Source organism: Phascolarctos cinereus, unplaced genomic scaffold, assembly GCF_003287225.1.
Source record: "Phascolarctos cinereus isolate Bilbo 61053 unplaced genomic scaffold, phaCin_HiC Scaffold_5;HRSCAF=322, whole genome shotgun sequence".
NCBI classification, from domain to species: Eukaryota; Metazoa; Chordata; class Mammalia; order Diprotodontia; family Phascolarctidae; genus Phascolarctos; species Phascolarctos cinereus.
Genome location: NW_027555958.1, coordinates 343,678,529 through 343,695,370, shown reverse-complemented (window position 1 = coordinate 343,695,370; position 16,842 = coordinate 343,678,529). Strand labels below are relative to the sequence as shown.

At 34.0% G+C, this 16,842-nt stretch overlaps 1 protein-coding gene and 1 pseudogene across 1 annotated transcript in view; one reads left to right on the top strand and one right to left on the bottom strand.

Moving 5' to 3' along the window:
* Positions 1-16,842, bottom strand: part of FMN2 (formin 2) — a 464,655-nt gene that overhangs the window by 315,718 nt on the left and 132,095 nt on the right. The window lies entirely within an intron of this gene.
* On the top strand, positions 789-1,522 carry LOC110205457 (14-3-3 protein zeta/delta pseudogene; annotated as a pseudogene).

Genomic DNA, 16,842 nt, shown 5'->3' with positions numbered 1-16,842 from the left:
TCTGTACTTTAATCACACCAACAATTAGGAATAGGTTACAACAGTAGAAATGATGGAAGTTTGTGAGAGAAATGACTATTTCGTCTTAAAACGTATGACCGAAAAATAAAGTTGGAAAGTCTGAAAAACAGGGTAGATTTCATAAGGTTTCAGGAAAAGAATAAGTAGGAGTCCATGGCCTAAAAGTCTATAAGGAAAGGCAGTCTAGGAAGGATGAGAAATTCTCAAGAATGAAATTCTGAAGACACCCAAAAAAACAATTCTAATGAAGAAGAAAAGCAGGAGTTGTGTAAAGAAGCTGATGTGGATGCACAGATAACTCAAGAAACAGAGAGAAGATGGAATTAAAGACAGAGGATTACAACAATAGTGGAGCATGGTCCTTTAGGAATAATTTCAAGCCCACAAAAGCTCAATATAAGTGGAGGCTAGTAAGTAACATTAATGATAACAAACAGTGGTGGGGTTTATTTTGTTGTTGTTGTTATACTGGGGGGAAAAGGAGGATCAAAGAATGCAAAGGACCAATAGTCAGAATGGTTGCAATGATGATAATTATGACAGATGGCAGAACTACAGAAATTTTATAGTGCTTCTATTTTATCTCCCAAGAAGAATAATCTTTCAAATAAAAAGAATGGCACCAAAAAAAGAGTAAAAAAGGAAACTATAAGCCAAGATAAATAGGGACATGGTGAAGAAAGATCTAGGCCACTGCTGCTGCCCGGAGACCACTGATCCCCGCCTCCTGCCGGCCCGTCCATCCGCCACTGCCACTCACTCTGGGCATGGATAAAAATGAGCCGGTGCAGAGGGTCAAATTGGCTGAGCAGCCTGAAAGATATGATGACATGGCAGCCTGCATGAAGTCTGTAACTGAACAAGGAGCTGAATTATCCAATGAGGGGAGGAATCTTCTCTCAGTAGCTTTCAAAAATGTCATAGAGGCCAAAGGTCATCTTAGAGGGTTGTTTTTAAATACTGAGCAAAAAAACAGAAGGTGCTGAGAAAAAACAGCAGATGGCCTGAGAATACAGAGAAAAAACTAAGACTGAATTAAGAGATATCTGTAATGATGTACTGTCTCTATTGGAAAAGTTCTTTATTCCTAATGCTTCACAAGCAGAAAGCAAAGTTTTCTACTTGAAAATGAAAGATTTCTACCATTATTTGGCTGAGGTTGCTGCTGGTGATGACAAGAAAGGAATAACGGATCAATCACAACAAGCATATCAAGAAGCATTTGAAATCAGCAAAAAGAAGATGCAACAACATATCCTGTAAGATTGGGTCTGGCCTTGAACTTCTCTGTATTTTATTGAGAGAGTCTAAACTCTCCAGAGGAAATCTGTTCCCTTGCAAAGCCAGCTTTTGATGAAGCTATTGCTGAACTTGATACATTAAGTGAAGAATCATACAAAGACAGCACATAATAATGCAATTACTGAGACACAACCTGACATTGTATACATTGGACTCCCAAGGAGATGAAGCTGAAGCAGGAGAAGGAGGGGAGAATTAACCAGCCTTCCGACTTTTGTCTGCCTCATTCTAAAATTTACACAGTAGACCATTTGTCGTCTATGCTATCCCTAAAACAGTTTTTGTTTATAGTTTATGACAAATTTATGTTACTTCTATTTGGATTTTTATATTTCCCATGTAGTTTTTATGTTTAATATTAGGGAAGTAGAGCCAGTTAACATTTGGAGAGTTATTTGCTTTCATCTGAGGTGGCCAATATGGAATATGGAATTTTTATACAGGTTTTACATGTTTGGCATAGTACTTTTGGACATGATTTCACAAGGCCAGTGTTAAAATAACTTCCATGTCTAAGCAAAGAAAACTGCCTACATATTGGCCTGTCTTGGTGGGGGTATAAAGGGATAATTGGTTCCAGCCACAGGTGTAGTTATAGTAGATACTCTAGGATTGGAACACTCATGGCTGTGATAGAAACAGATGTCCCATAGATATTACATGTCATTCCATGTGTATCTGTAGAACACACAATTTCAATGGGTATACCTTTATGATTGCGATTGCAAAAGTGTTCCTTAAGACAAAGTTTTAACCCAGTCAATTTACTCTGGAGAAGAGCAGGAATGGTTCACATTCCATTATTTATAAAGTTACCTGCTGTTTGCTTTCATTAATTTTGTAAACTCATTTTATTTGTATTTATTTATTAAATGGTTTAGGCAACCTAAGAACAAGTATACAAGCAAAGATGCAGTAAAAATGAATTGCTTGATATTCATAAATTCATTGTATATCAAGCAAAGCAGTAAAACAAAAACCCATGTATTTAACTTTTTAAAAGTTTTTTTACTTTTGTGACTTTTTTGATACTTGCCTAACATGCATGTGCTGTAAAAATAGTTAACAGGGAAATAACTTGAGATGATGGCTAGCTTTGTTTAATGTCTTATGAAATTTTCATGCACAATCCAAGCATAATTGTTAAGAACGTGCGTATTAAGTTGATGCAAGTGGAATAAAAGATTTATGAATGGACTTTTCAACTACTTTCTCTACAGCTTTTAATGTAAATCAAATCTTTAGTTCTGAAACTTCACTAAAGTGTATTGTACATTTTGAAGATTTACTTCCCACTTGGTAGCTATATAATGGGCTTAGGAAAAAAAGTTAAGTATAAAATTATCAAATGGCAAAAGTTCCATGTGTTCCATATTGTTCCAAACATTACTCCCCTCTCTACCACCCTGATTTTCAGTTTCTCTTTTAAAACAAAAGGTGGTGATCTGAATAAAATCACATGTTCCACTTAAATTTTTGATATGGCATTTTTCTAACATATGGAAATTACAAGTCTCATGGTCTGTGGTGACATTGTTAAGTATCAGGTTCGTGCTTCCAAAGTCCCTCTTTAAAAGGATTTGTTGCTATTCTCATAACCAGCCTTGGATTTTAATTCTATATTCCAATTTGTGATGTATATCTTTTAGCCTTCTCTCCTTCTGCCTTTTCACCAACCACACTCCTATTCTGGTGGTGAAGGGGGAAGGGTGTTGTGTGGGGAAAGATAACATGATATTTCTGACTTCAGTATCTGAGATTCCTTTCTTCTTTTACTGGTATCCCACAAACTTCTTGCCTCTATTCATATTTCCTATGGGAATCTTCCTTTAATTTAGCGAGATAGTGGCTTTTTAAAAATCTCACTCTAAGCCCTATCCTGAATGGTCTATTATTGTCTGCCTTAAACTCTTCCCCTAACCCAAAGCTCATGCTGCAAAATCTTCCCCTCACTCCCCTTATAGAAAACACCAAACACAAAATATCATTTAAAGAGAGTTTTTATTATAGAACATAAGCTTCTCAAGTGCAGGGACGATGTATTTTTTTTTCTTTTCTGGATGTTCCTAGTACACTGTAAATGCTCAATAAGTACTGATGATGAGGGAAAAAAAGAAATACCTAGTTACCCTTGATGAGTTCTTAAATAGGCACAGATGAGCTATATGTCAGAGTATTTAGAGAACTAGCCAACATAATTGCCAGTCAGTGACTTTTTTATAGATTGTGTAAAATGTCCTATGTCATAGGACTGGAGAAGCATTTATATTATATTAAATTTCTAAAAAAAAAAAAGGAAGAAAATGCAAACAACAGGTTGGTGAGACTTCAACACATGACAAAACTGTAGAATGTAGTATTAAAGAAAGGCTTAGAGAACATTTAAAAAAGGAAACAATGAGAGCAGAGAGTCAGCATGGCTTCATCAAAAACAGGCCTTTCTATTTTAATTTCATTTACTTTTTTGACAGGATTACCAGATTGTTAAATGAAAGTAATATTAGGCATAGAGTTAATCTAAATTTAAGCAAGCATTTGATGAAATCTCTCCTGTTATGGACAAATTAGGGATATGCAAGCCAGAAAACTAGTAAGGTTAGGTAGATTCAGAGATGTGTAATTGGTGGGACCAAGAGGGTATTCATTAATGATTTGATGTCAACTTGGAATGTGGTCTCTAGGGAGCTGCCTTTGTTCTCTACAGTGGATTCTGTGCTGTATAACATTTTTATCAATGTTTCAAATGAAAGTTATCAATAGCCTGTATAACATATCTGTAGGTAACACAAAATTGGGAGGATTAGCTAACACTTTAGCATTCAGATGAAAAAAGAGCTCAACAATCTAGAAAAGAATTATCAAACATGCAGCCCCACAACACTCAAAACAGATTAAAATGTAATTGGGAAATATTTATTTTATTTAATTTTATATATTTAATATATACTATCTATATTTATATAATATACTTAATTTTTATTTATATATTGATTGATATTATATATAAATATATATTACATATTTACATATAATATAAATATATTTAATATTTATTTATTTAACCAAGTAAATAAAAATACAATAGAATAGAGATAGTGTTAATATGTGTTTTTCTAAGCCAATACATTGCTGAAAGACTCTTATGTGTAGTTTAGTAGCCCCTTTTTCTATTAGAGTTTGATACCACTGGTCTTAAACATTAGGTAAAATCTAATAAAATTAAATTTAAGATGGAAAAAATATGTCTTAGATTCAAGTTCGGGGTGAGGGGGGGAGCAGAGCCAATATAGCAGACAGAAGGCAGGAAGTTGCCTGAGCTTTCCCCAGTTTCCTTTGGAAACAACATTAAATCAAGCTTCTAAAAGAATTCTGGAGTGACAGAATACACAAAAAAATGGAGTGAAACACTTTTCCAGCCCAACATAACTTAGAAGGACTTCAGGAAAGGTCTGTCTCACTTGGATAAAACAGGAGTGGAGCCCAATACAGGCAGTGCCAGGGCAAGCTAGCAAGAGGCTCTTAGCCACCACACAGATCAGCAACTGAGGCCTTACGGTCCTGTTAAGCAGGCCAGTGGCACAGCAGGCAAGCTGTGAGGCCTCTAGCCCCACCACAGCAGACAAACTGCCAGTCCTGCAACCCAGGGCATAACAGATGCAACCAGGCTGAGCCACCCAAAAACAATGGGTAAGCTGCTAGCTCCAGAGGCCCTGGAGCAGAAAACCAGTAACCAAACCTCTGGTCACATTGTGAGAAGCTTTGAACAGTGCCCTCTGTATCCCAGGAGCAGAGCACAATTTTTAAAAGGAGCAGAAACAAAAACAAAACAAAACAAAACAAAAAAAACCCAACCCCCCTCCAAAAACAAGAGCCCTGACCCTAGAAAGCTACTATGGCAAAAAGGAAGATCCAAACGCAAACACTAGAAGAGGACAGCAGCGTCAGAACACCTACATGTGAAGCCTCAAAAAGGAATATGAATTGGTCTCAAGCCCAAAAAGTTCTCCTGGAAGAGCTCAAAAAGGATTTTAAAAATCAAGTAAGAGAGTTAGAAGACAAATTGGGAAAAGAAATGAGAGTGATACCAGAGTATTATGAAAAAAAAAAAAAGAGTCGACAGCTTGGAAAAGGAAGCACCAAAATTGACTGAAGAAAACACCTTTTTTAAAAGTTGAATTGGCCAAATGGAAAAGGAGGTTAAAAAAAAAAAGCCGAAGAAAAAAAATTTGTTAAAAATTGGAATTGGGCAAGTGGAAGCTAATGACTCTATCAGACATCTAGAATCAGCCACGTAAAATTTCAAAAATGAAAAAAATATAAGAAAATGTAAAATACCTCACTGGAAAAACAACTGACCTGGAAAACAGATCCAGGAGAGGTAATTTAAGAATTATTGGACTACCTGAAAGCCATGATAAAAAAAAATACTGGACAGACTATTTCAAGAAATTATCAAGAAAAACTGCCATGTCAGTTTTTAACATAGTCAATCCACCGATTGCCTCCTGAAAGAGAGCCCTAAACAAATACTCCAAGGAATATTGTATCCAAATTCCAGAACTAGCAGCTCAAGGAGAAAATACTGCAAGCAGCCAGAAAGAAACAACTCACATATCAAGAAGCCACAGTCAGGTTTACACAGGACTTAGCAACTTCAACAATAAAGAATCAAAGAGCTTGGACTATGAAATTCTGTAAGGCAAAGGAGCTTGGATTACAACCAAGAATCAACTACCCAGCAAAACTGAGCATAGTCTTTTAGGGGAAAAGATGGACATTCAATGAAATAGGGGATTTTCAAACTTTCTTGATGAAAAAAACCAGAGCTGAACAGAAAATCTTACCTTCAAATACAATACTCAATAGAAAGATAAGAAGGTAAACAGGAAAGAAAAAACATGGTATTTAATAAGGTTAAACTGTTTATATCCCTACATGGGAAGATAATACTAGTAACTCTTGAGAACTCTCTATTAGGACAGTTAGAAGGGGTATACTTAGACAGAGGGTGTGGGTATAACTTTGAATAAAAAATAATTAAAGGGTATAAAGAAGGATTTTACTGGAAGAAGAGGAAAGGGGAAGGCAGAATGGGGTAGATTATATCACATGAAGAGGGATGAAAGACCTATTATAGCAGAGGGAAAGACAGGAGAGCATGAGTGTTGTTTGAACCTTACTCTCATCATATTTGGATCAAAGACGGAATTAAATCCATCTTACCCTTTGAGGAAGTAGTAGAGGAAGGGGAAAAGAAAAGGGAGGGGGCTGATAGAAGGGAGGGCAGATTGAAGAAGGCAGTGGTCAGAAGCAAAACACTGACAGGTTTTTTGAAGAGAAAGAGAAAAAAAGTAGAAAGAGGGGGAAAAATAGGATAGAGGGAAATAGACGGTTAGTAATCATAATGGTGAATGACAATGGGATGAACTCTTGCATAAAATAGAAGCAGATAGCAGAGTGGATTAAAAACCAGAATCCTATAATATATTGTTTACAAAAAGCACATTTGAAGCAGAGAGAAATACTCACAGTAAAGGTAAAAGGCTGGAGTAGAATGTATTATGCTTCAGCTTAAGTAAAAAGAAAAGCAGAGGGAGCAGTCCTGATCTCAGACAAAGCAAAAGCAAAAATAGATTTAATTAAAAGAGACAAGGAAAGAAACTATATCTTGCTAAAAGGTACCAAAGACAATGAAGTAATATCAATACTAAAAATATATGTACCAAGAGTTATAGCAAATTCTTAGAGGAGAAGTTCAGAGAGTTACAGGAAGAAATAGCAAAACTATACTAGTGAGGGACCTCAACCTCCCCCTCTCAGAACTAGATAAATCTAACCACAAAATAAACAAGAAAGAAGTTAAGGAGGTGAACTGAATTTTAGAAAGGTTAGATATGGTAGACCTCTGGAGAAAACAGAATGAGGATAGAAAAGAATATACCTTTTTCTCAGCAAATCGTGGCACCTACACAAAAACTGACCAAGTATTAGGTCATAAAAACTTTACAATTAAATGCAGAAAGGCATCCCTTTAAGATCATGATGCAGTAAAGTTACATGTAATAAAGAACCATGGAAAGGCTGATTAAAAATAATTGGAAACTAAATAATCAAATCCAAAAGAATGAGTAGATCAAACAACAAATCATAGAAACAACCAATAACTTCACCCAAGAGAATGACAATAATGGGATAACATACCAAACTTTACAGGATGCAACCAAAGTAGTACTTAGGGGAAATTTTATATCTCTAAATGCTTACATGAATAAGATAGAGAACAATTACAAAAGCTAGAAAAAGAACAAATTAAAAATCTCCAATTAATCACCAAATTAGAAATTCAGAAAATCAAAGGAGAGATTAATAAAATTGAAATTAAGAAAATTATTGAACTAACAAATAAAATTAGAAGCTGATTTTATGAAAAAAAAAGATACACCTTTGGTTAATTTGATTAAAAAGAAGAAAACCAAATTATGAGTAACAAAAATGGAAAGGGTAAATTCACCGCCAATGAAGAGGAAATTAAAGCAATAATTAGGTGCTATTTTGTCCAATTGTATGCCAATACATCTGACAATCTAAGTGAAGTGGATGAATATTTACAAAAAATATAAATTGCCCAGATTAACAGAAGAAGAAATAAAATATTTAAATAACCTCATTTTAGAAAAATAAATTGAACAAGCCATCAGTGAACTCCCTGGGAAAAAAATCTCCTGGGCCAGATGGATTTACAAGTGAATTCTACCAAACATTTAAAGAACAATTCATTCCAACACTATATAAACTATTTGGAAAAATAAGCAAAGAAGGAGTCCTACCAATTCCTTTTATGATACAAATATGATGCTGATAACTAAACCAGGAAGAGCCAAAACAGAGGTGGGGAAATTACAGACTAATTTCCCTAGTGAATGATGCAAAAATTCTAAATAAAATATTAGCAAAGAGATTACAGCAATTTATCATTAGGTTAATACATTATGACCAGGTGGGATTTATGCCAGGAACATAGGGCTAGTTCAATATAAGGAAAACTATCAGCATAACTGACCACATCAATAACAAAACCAATAGAAATGAAATGATTATCTCAATAGATGCAGAAAAAGCTTTTGACAAAACACAATACCCATGCCTACTAAAAATACTAGAGAACATAGGAATAAATGGAGTTTTCCTTAAAATGATAATTAATTTCTATCTAAAACCATCAGCAAGCATTATCTGTAATGGGGATTAGCTAGAAGCCTTTCCAATAAGACCAGGGGTGAAACATGGATGCTCATTATCATTATCATTATTCAATATTGTACTAGAAATGTTAGCTATAGCAATAAGAAAAGAAAAATAAATTAATGGAATTAGAATAGGCAATGGGGAAACAAAACTATCCGTCTTTGCAGATGATATGATGTTATACTTAGAGAATCCTAGAAAATCAACTTAAAAATAAAACTACTCTAGCCAAGTTGCAGGATATAAAGTAAAACCATATAAATGATGAGCATTTCTATATAATACCAACAAAGCCCAGCAAGAAGAGACAGAAAGAGAAAATCTATTTAAAATAACTATAAACAATGCAAAATATTTGTGGGTCTACCTGCCAAGTCAAACCCAGGAACTATATGAACACAATGACAAAACATTTTTCACACAAATAAAGTCAGAGCTAAACAACTGGAAAAATATCAGTTGTTCATAGGTAGGACAAGCTAATATAACAAAAATGAAAATTCTACCTAAATTAATTTTCTTTTCCAGTGCCATACCAATCACACTACCAAAAATATATCATAGAGCTAGAAAAAATAACAAAATTAATCTGGAAGAATAAAAGGTCAAAAATATCAAGAGGATTAATGAAAAGAAATGAAAAGGCAGGTGGTTTAGCCATAACGGATCCAAAACTAGGATTATAAAGCAGCAATCACCAAAACTACTTGGTACTATCTAAGAAACAGAGCGGTGGATCAGTGGAATAGATTAGGTACACAAGATACAGTAGTCAGTGACTATAGTTATCTATTGTTTGATAAACCCAAAGACTCCAGCTTCTGGGATAAGAACTCACTATTTGACAAAAACTGCAGGGAAAACTGGAAAACAGTATGGTAAAAAGTAGGCGTAGACCAACATCTCACACCACATACCAAAATAAAATCAAAATTGGTACATGATTTAGACATAAAGGGTGATATTATAAGCAAGTTAGGAAAGCAAGGAATAGTTGCCCTGTCAGGTATGTGGAAAAGGGAAGAATTTATGACCAAATGAGATAGAAAACATTATGAAATGCAAATGGATAACTTTGATTACATTAAATTCCAAAAGTTTTGCACAAACAAAACCAATGCAAGCAAGAGTAGCAGGAAAGCAGAAAGATAGGAAACATTTTTTTACAGCCAGTATTTCTGATAAAGGCCTCATTCCCCAAAGATATAGAGAATTGTGTCAAATTTGTAAGTCATTCCCCAATTGATAAATGGTCAAAGGATATGAACAGGCAGTTTTCAGATGGAGAAATCAAAGCTATTTACAATCACGAAAAAATTGTTCTAAATCGCTGATTAGTGAAATGCAAAATAAAACAACTCTGAGGTACCACCTCATACCTACAAGTTTGGCTAACGTGGCAGAAAAGGAAAATGATAAATGTTGGAGATGTGGGAAAATTGGGGCACTAATGCATTGTTGGTGGAGTGGTGAACTGATCCAACCATTCTGGAAAGCATTTTGGAACTATGTCCAAAGGATAATCAAACTGTTTATCCCCTTTGATCCAGCAATACCACTATTAGGTTTGTATTCCAAAGAGGTCATAAAAACGGAAAAAGGACTTATATGTACAAAAATATTTATAGTAGCTCTTTTCATGGAGGCAAAGAATTGGAAATTGAGGGAATGCCCATCAACTGAAGAATGGCTGGACATGTTCTGGTATATGACTGTAATGGAATACTATTGTACTATAAGAAATGATGAGCAGGTGGATTTCAGAAAAAAACCTTGACTTACATGAACTGATGCTGAGTGAAGTGAGCAGAACCAGGAGAACATTGTACACAGTAACAGCAACTAATGATCAACTAGGATAGACTCAGCTCTTATCAGCAATACAATGATCCAAAACAATTCCAAAAGACTCATGACAAAAAATGCTGTCCACATCAAGAGAAAGAACTATGGAGTCTAAATGCAGATCAAAGCATACTATTTTCACTTTTGTTGTTTCTTTCTCAGAGACCAAGTATGCTCCCAAGGTTACAGGGATAGAAATGCTTGCACTTTTTTTTTAACTGCTGAATCTTTGACAAAATATCCCTCTGTAAAAGTGATTTGATGTTATTTAGTTAAATAAAGCTTATTAATGAGGGGTGCTAGTTGCTCATGAGTAACTAACAGTGGGAAGAATATTATTATTTTTGAATCCCTCTAATGGGAGCTCAAGCCAATAGCATAAGAGAAGAAATACCACAACTCCACAGGGTATCCAGAGAACCTGAGGTTACATCAGCCTAACTCTGGGATAGTAAGCTATTGGACCTAGTAGCTACACAAAGATGGGTTGAAATATATCAATATTTGACTATGATATGACTGATGGTGTGACCGATATATGACATATATATGATATGACACATATATAATGTGTGTATATTATATTAATGACATATATGTGTGTGTGTGTGTGTGTGTGTGTGTGTGTGTGTGTATATGATATATGATATATATGGCTCTGATATTCTGCAATTCTCTTGTGGGTCATATCATCATTATGACTCAAGTACTTTATCCCTAATTCTATCTGTTAAAAGGAAATATTCACTACCTTCAGATGGGTCAGTGATAATTCTTAAGCTAAACTTTTCAGATGAAAATCTCTAATCCTATCTTAGGCCATGTTAAAAAGAATCATATCAAAGACTAGATAAGCTCTAGTTTTCTGAGACCTGGTCAGAATAGGTCTAGAGCAACATATTCAAGTCCAGGAACCAGATTTTAAGTTGAAAAGTTATATGTAGGGAAAACAAATTTTTGAAGGACCTTGAAATTTTGCTCCATGAAAATTAGTTGAACAAATTAGGATTATTTTGTTGGAGAAGAGGGAGAGAGCTATTTTTGTGAATTTTAACAGATTCTTATAAAATTTTGTATTGATGTCTTTATCCCCAAGCCAAATCCTCCCTTATGAAAAAAGAAAAATAATCAAAAACATCCAGTACATGTTTCTTATGTTTTGGATTGTCATTGTTCTCTGTCCTATTTACCATAAATTTATTCCAAATCCATTATTTTTCTTTTAATTATATTATTTTGTTGTAAGTTTTTTTTCTTTTAATATAATCAAGCATATTCATTTTGATTATACATTGATATCTAAAATGATGAAGACACTAATGCATACCAATGAAATAACAGATCCTTAAAGCAGAACTGAAAACTTATCCTAATTTTAACAACTGAGTGATTTGTTATATGGTACATAATTAAGTCATGACTAGATCTGAAAACACTAAATTCTTATTCACCATAAAATGTGCCAAATTCCTGGTCTGGTTGCCATTTTGCTGTACTACATTGTCATTGGAAGCAGGGTAGGGTGGGCCAGTATTTGAATGGTCCCGAGCTACTATTTCAACACTTTCCTGACATTCTAAAGATGAAAATTCCGTATCCTAAGGCATAAAGGCAGCTCATTCTTACCTTATAGTCCACTAAGGCACTAAAAGGTCAGATGACTTGTCTTTGACCTTCTAGCGAGGATGTATAGTATACCATGAACATCTTTCTGGCTGACTATCAATTACAGTACCTTTCTTCTTATGTTGTGCTCTCCCTCCTTCTTTCAAGATAGCTATTTTCAAGTATCCAAAGATTTGTTATGAAAAATGTATTAAATTATAGATTGGCATGAGAGGACTGAACTTGGAGCAATGGGTGAAAACTTGAAAAGCAGAATCCAGCTTTATTTTAAGCAAAAACTTCCCGAAAAATAGTTATCTATCAATGGAATGGGCTGTATTGGGAGATAAAAGTCCATTCTCACTAGAAGTCTTAGGAAGTTCCACAAAACTACTATTTAATGGAGAACATTCATGTTCAGGCATACCCTGGACTAAATGGACTCTTTCCATTTCTGAGATCTGCTTTTTTGTGATTTTTCACATGATACCATACTGTCTTGAAATCTCTTTTCCCAGTAACATTCTCCTCTATTCCTCACAATAACTCCAGCATAATAATTCATAAGGAATCATCTCTAACTTAAAACACACACACACACACACACACACACACACACACCCACCAAGGAGCAGCTGGGAGGCACAGTAGATAGAGCACCACCCCTGGAATCAAGATGACCCGAGTTCAAATCCAACCCCAGACACTTGACACTGACTAGCTGTATGACCTGGGCCAGTCATTTAACTCCATTGCCTAGCAAAAAAAAAAAAAACAAAAATAAAACAAAACCAAAAACTTTAAATCTGCCAAGGCACATAAAGTAAAGCCTAATTTATACTCAGTAATGCTGATGAGATTCTGTGAAAATCCAATATATTATAGAAAAGTTCTAATTTTTATAATATTTGAATGTTAACATATAGTTAACACATAAGTCGACATAAGTTAACAAGGTAAATTATAGCTAATCTAATTTCTAGGTATCTTTCTTGATAATGCTTTTGTGGAGTTATACATATAGGACTAAAAAAACTCTAATCACTTTGTTTTTTTGAACATACGATGCAAAGTAAAAACTAAGGTTATAGTTTTACCATTCTTTGAATTGATTGTATATGCTTTATGTATGGTAATAAGAATAGCATTTTCCAAAAAAAAAATAATAAATCCTTCACCATCTAAAACAAATCCAGATTCCACAAAACCTATGTTTGTCTAATTATAGGTTTGTATTTTGATGTGGTTTTCTATGTAAGTACATTTTTAAGCTTGCAATAGGAATGTATTCTATTAAAAGCAGATGTTATTTTAACAGTTACAAAGTACCAAATGTTTATTATCTATGCCTCAAACATCAGAAATGGTCGTCTAAAAAAACCCTATTTTCCATTTTAGCCTTTATTTCACGTAGCTTTTCCACAGATGAGATATAGCTGCCCAATTACTAGCAAAGCACATATCTCACCATGTACAGCCCTCCCTCCTCACCCCCCAAACTAACACTAGTATCTCTCACTGTCAGTTTTTTTAAACCTAATATAATGATGAATGCTGGTATCACATAAACCATCCTTAGTATATAATAATAGATGGTGTTTGTGAAAGAATTGTGTACCTCAAAATGATTATTTAGATATATAGGGAACAACTGAAATGGAGGCCCTACAGGTATAATACATCTGTTTTTTATAACTTGACCCTAAAAACAGTGCCATAAAAACAACACTGTTATGAGCCTTGCAACACAACTGTGGTTAATTTCTCTACTTGTCAAGCAGAAGTCATCTAATTTCAACGTGTATTTCACATATGAGTAGTTGTGTCATTGTGGATTTGAAACTACATATTTCCTCACAGTTAACTACTAAGGCCATTAAACACAGAAGATTATTATTGTTACTACTACTACTACTACTACTACTACTACTACTACTACTACTACTACTACTACTACGTGTACTTCTTTAAGGCTGGCCAAATGATTTACAAATATTATCTCATTTTATCATCAAAACAACTTTGTGAGATAAGTGCCTTTGTTATCTCCATTTTGCAACTGAGGAAACAGAAACTGATAGACGTTAAATGACATATTCAGGCCCATACAGCTAGTATGTGTCTGAAGCTAGGTTATACTCAAGTCTTCCTGAGGTTTTCTATAGTAATAATAATAATAATAATAATATTGTTTGGATACTAAATCATATCTTTTTCCATTATCGTTATTAGCTTTAATAATGTATTGTTTTGTCAGAATTTGGGCGTTAAGCATTATAATATATTGGAATGGGTTCCCAATGATTACTTAGTATTTAGAGAGAAAGCAAATGCTAATACCAATGAATTCTTACATTACTTCTTTTGTAATAAATAGCAGACTCAACTATCTATTCTACTGATCACATTTCCAGAGGCTAAAGCTCAACAAATATTTAGCTATCAGGGATTTTTTGCCCCTTCCCTCCTCCTTTGGGCAGCAGCAAGTTAATCTGATAAATACAACAGAAGAAATTCATGAAGGAATTCATTTGTGTTGCATTAAATGGTTATACAAATGTCAGTTAGGAGTTGAAACACTAACACAGATTCTTCTTGTTCAGTCTTGTTAACTTCTGTGTGTAAGTTTATGTTGCGGGCAACATGTTCCTATGCATGGCTTTTAAGCACGATCAGACACTATTTATTTAAAGCATATTTTACAGTGATATTCCCATTTTTTTTTGTCATTGTGGGGAGCATATGAAGTACCATCACTTGACATCCAAGGGAGTTTAACCACAACCACTGTCTGCCTCTAACCACTCTTTATAGGCCACACAAGTGAATAGCCTTTACTTTTATTGCTTACAGAGGTTTGTATGTCTAAATCTTACATATAAAGTTGTATTTTGCAAGGAAAACATTACAAACAGTTGCATTATGGCTCATGTACTTCAGGAATTAGAGTAGTCTAAGGCAACTTAGACTACATAAGTTATTTCTATCTATATCAACCTGTTGTAAGAGGTTCATATTTCACAATTATAGCAACTTGAATACTGACCAATATTAAAAAAGACAAATGTATTCATATCCATAAAAAAGAAAAAAAATGCTATGAAAAATTTTGATAAGGAAAAGGATTGGGGATTGAATCTGTGATTTTATGGGTTTAAGGAACTCCCTGGCAAAGAATCTCTCTATAAATGCAGGTCAGCTACTTGTCTTCAATTTAGACTCTAGAAGAGCTACCTAGTGCACTGAAAGGTCTTCATGATTTAAAGTCTTGTTCTCTATACTACTCTTTCTTTTTCTTTCTATTCCCCCTTTTCCTTTCTCCTTTTTCTTTTACTGAAATGTGAAAGTTAAATCAACTATTAGAACATTTTAAAAAAAATTTCTGCCTTACATTTTTATATTTTCTAACAGCATTTTCATCAGGTGAGATGGTCACAAGGGGCAAATACACACATACTTGCAACATAGAACTCTACCCTGGATTATTAGAGTATAAGATTATGCTTCTCAGACATGTGTGTCTGAGAAATATATACATGTTTATGTACATGCATATATAATATGTTGCATATATACAGAGTATGTGACATATTGTGTATATATGAATATAAATGCATTTATTTATGTAGATACACATATCTGAGAAGTATAATCCTATAATTCTGAGCACATTTATTTTTATTTATGTATGTATTATATATGTATACATGTTATACATATATAAAACATATATACATGAATTTGTATCTGCATACACTCACCACTAATAAGAAATAGATACTTTATAATTCAAATGACACTTCACTTAATCACAATATCTAGAGAAGAAAATATCTTGCTTATTTTTTCTATTTACTATGCCACTTCAATTGATTTGTGATCTCAATGTTATAGGTACTTCTTCCAACAATGAAGATCGCATTCCATCCCTACTTGCCCACCCTATGAGACTATTTTTCTAATATGATAAAAATAAAAATCTCTTGACAGCAAGTATATTCTAAGGAGGTAGCTAGGTGGTACAGTAGACAGAGTGCTAGGCTTAGAGTAGGAAAAGCCCAAGTTTAAATCTTGCCTCAGTCACTGTGTGATCCAAGGAAATTCACTTAACCTACATCAGGCTCAGGAGGTTTTTTTTTTTCATCTAGAAAATGAGAGCGATGATTAATAACAATCTTACAGGGTTTGTGTAAAGAATAAATGAAGTAACATTCATAAAGTTCTTTGCAAAACTTAAAAAGCTACATGAATACTAATTATCATTATCATCATTTTCATTTTTATTTTGTTTGATGGCTGGTTATCATGCTTCCCTCTCACATCCCTGGACTACATTCTTTTCCACTCATACATTTCACTGATTATGACACTTCTCCCATTCAAATTTTCTCATTTAATTTATTATTTGTGCCCTGTGGATGTTTCTCCATTCCTCTTTGATTAAGACTCAGTTTTAATTCTTTGGAGAATTTAGTATTTTAGGACTTGTAGCTATAGAAGAATATTGGTTTTTTTTTTAAAAGATATACTTATATTTTTAGTGAGAAGCTTGCAGTCATCAAAAACTCTGCACAAATTCCCAAAGGTAGTCCAGCCTCTTCTCCCACAACTGGAAGAAGAATTCTGGATGCTGCTGATTGTCTATTCTGAGTTCTGTACAAGACATATGTTAATGGACATGTTTTATAGCTAGTCTACCCCACAGCATGTGAGAGCCTAGGGTATTATTCTCCAAATATTTGCAAATATGTATTCCATCAGTAAAAATGTTTGGGCACATAGCCCCAATATGTATACATTTTTGTATTTATAAATTTGATGAAG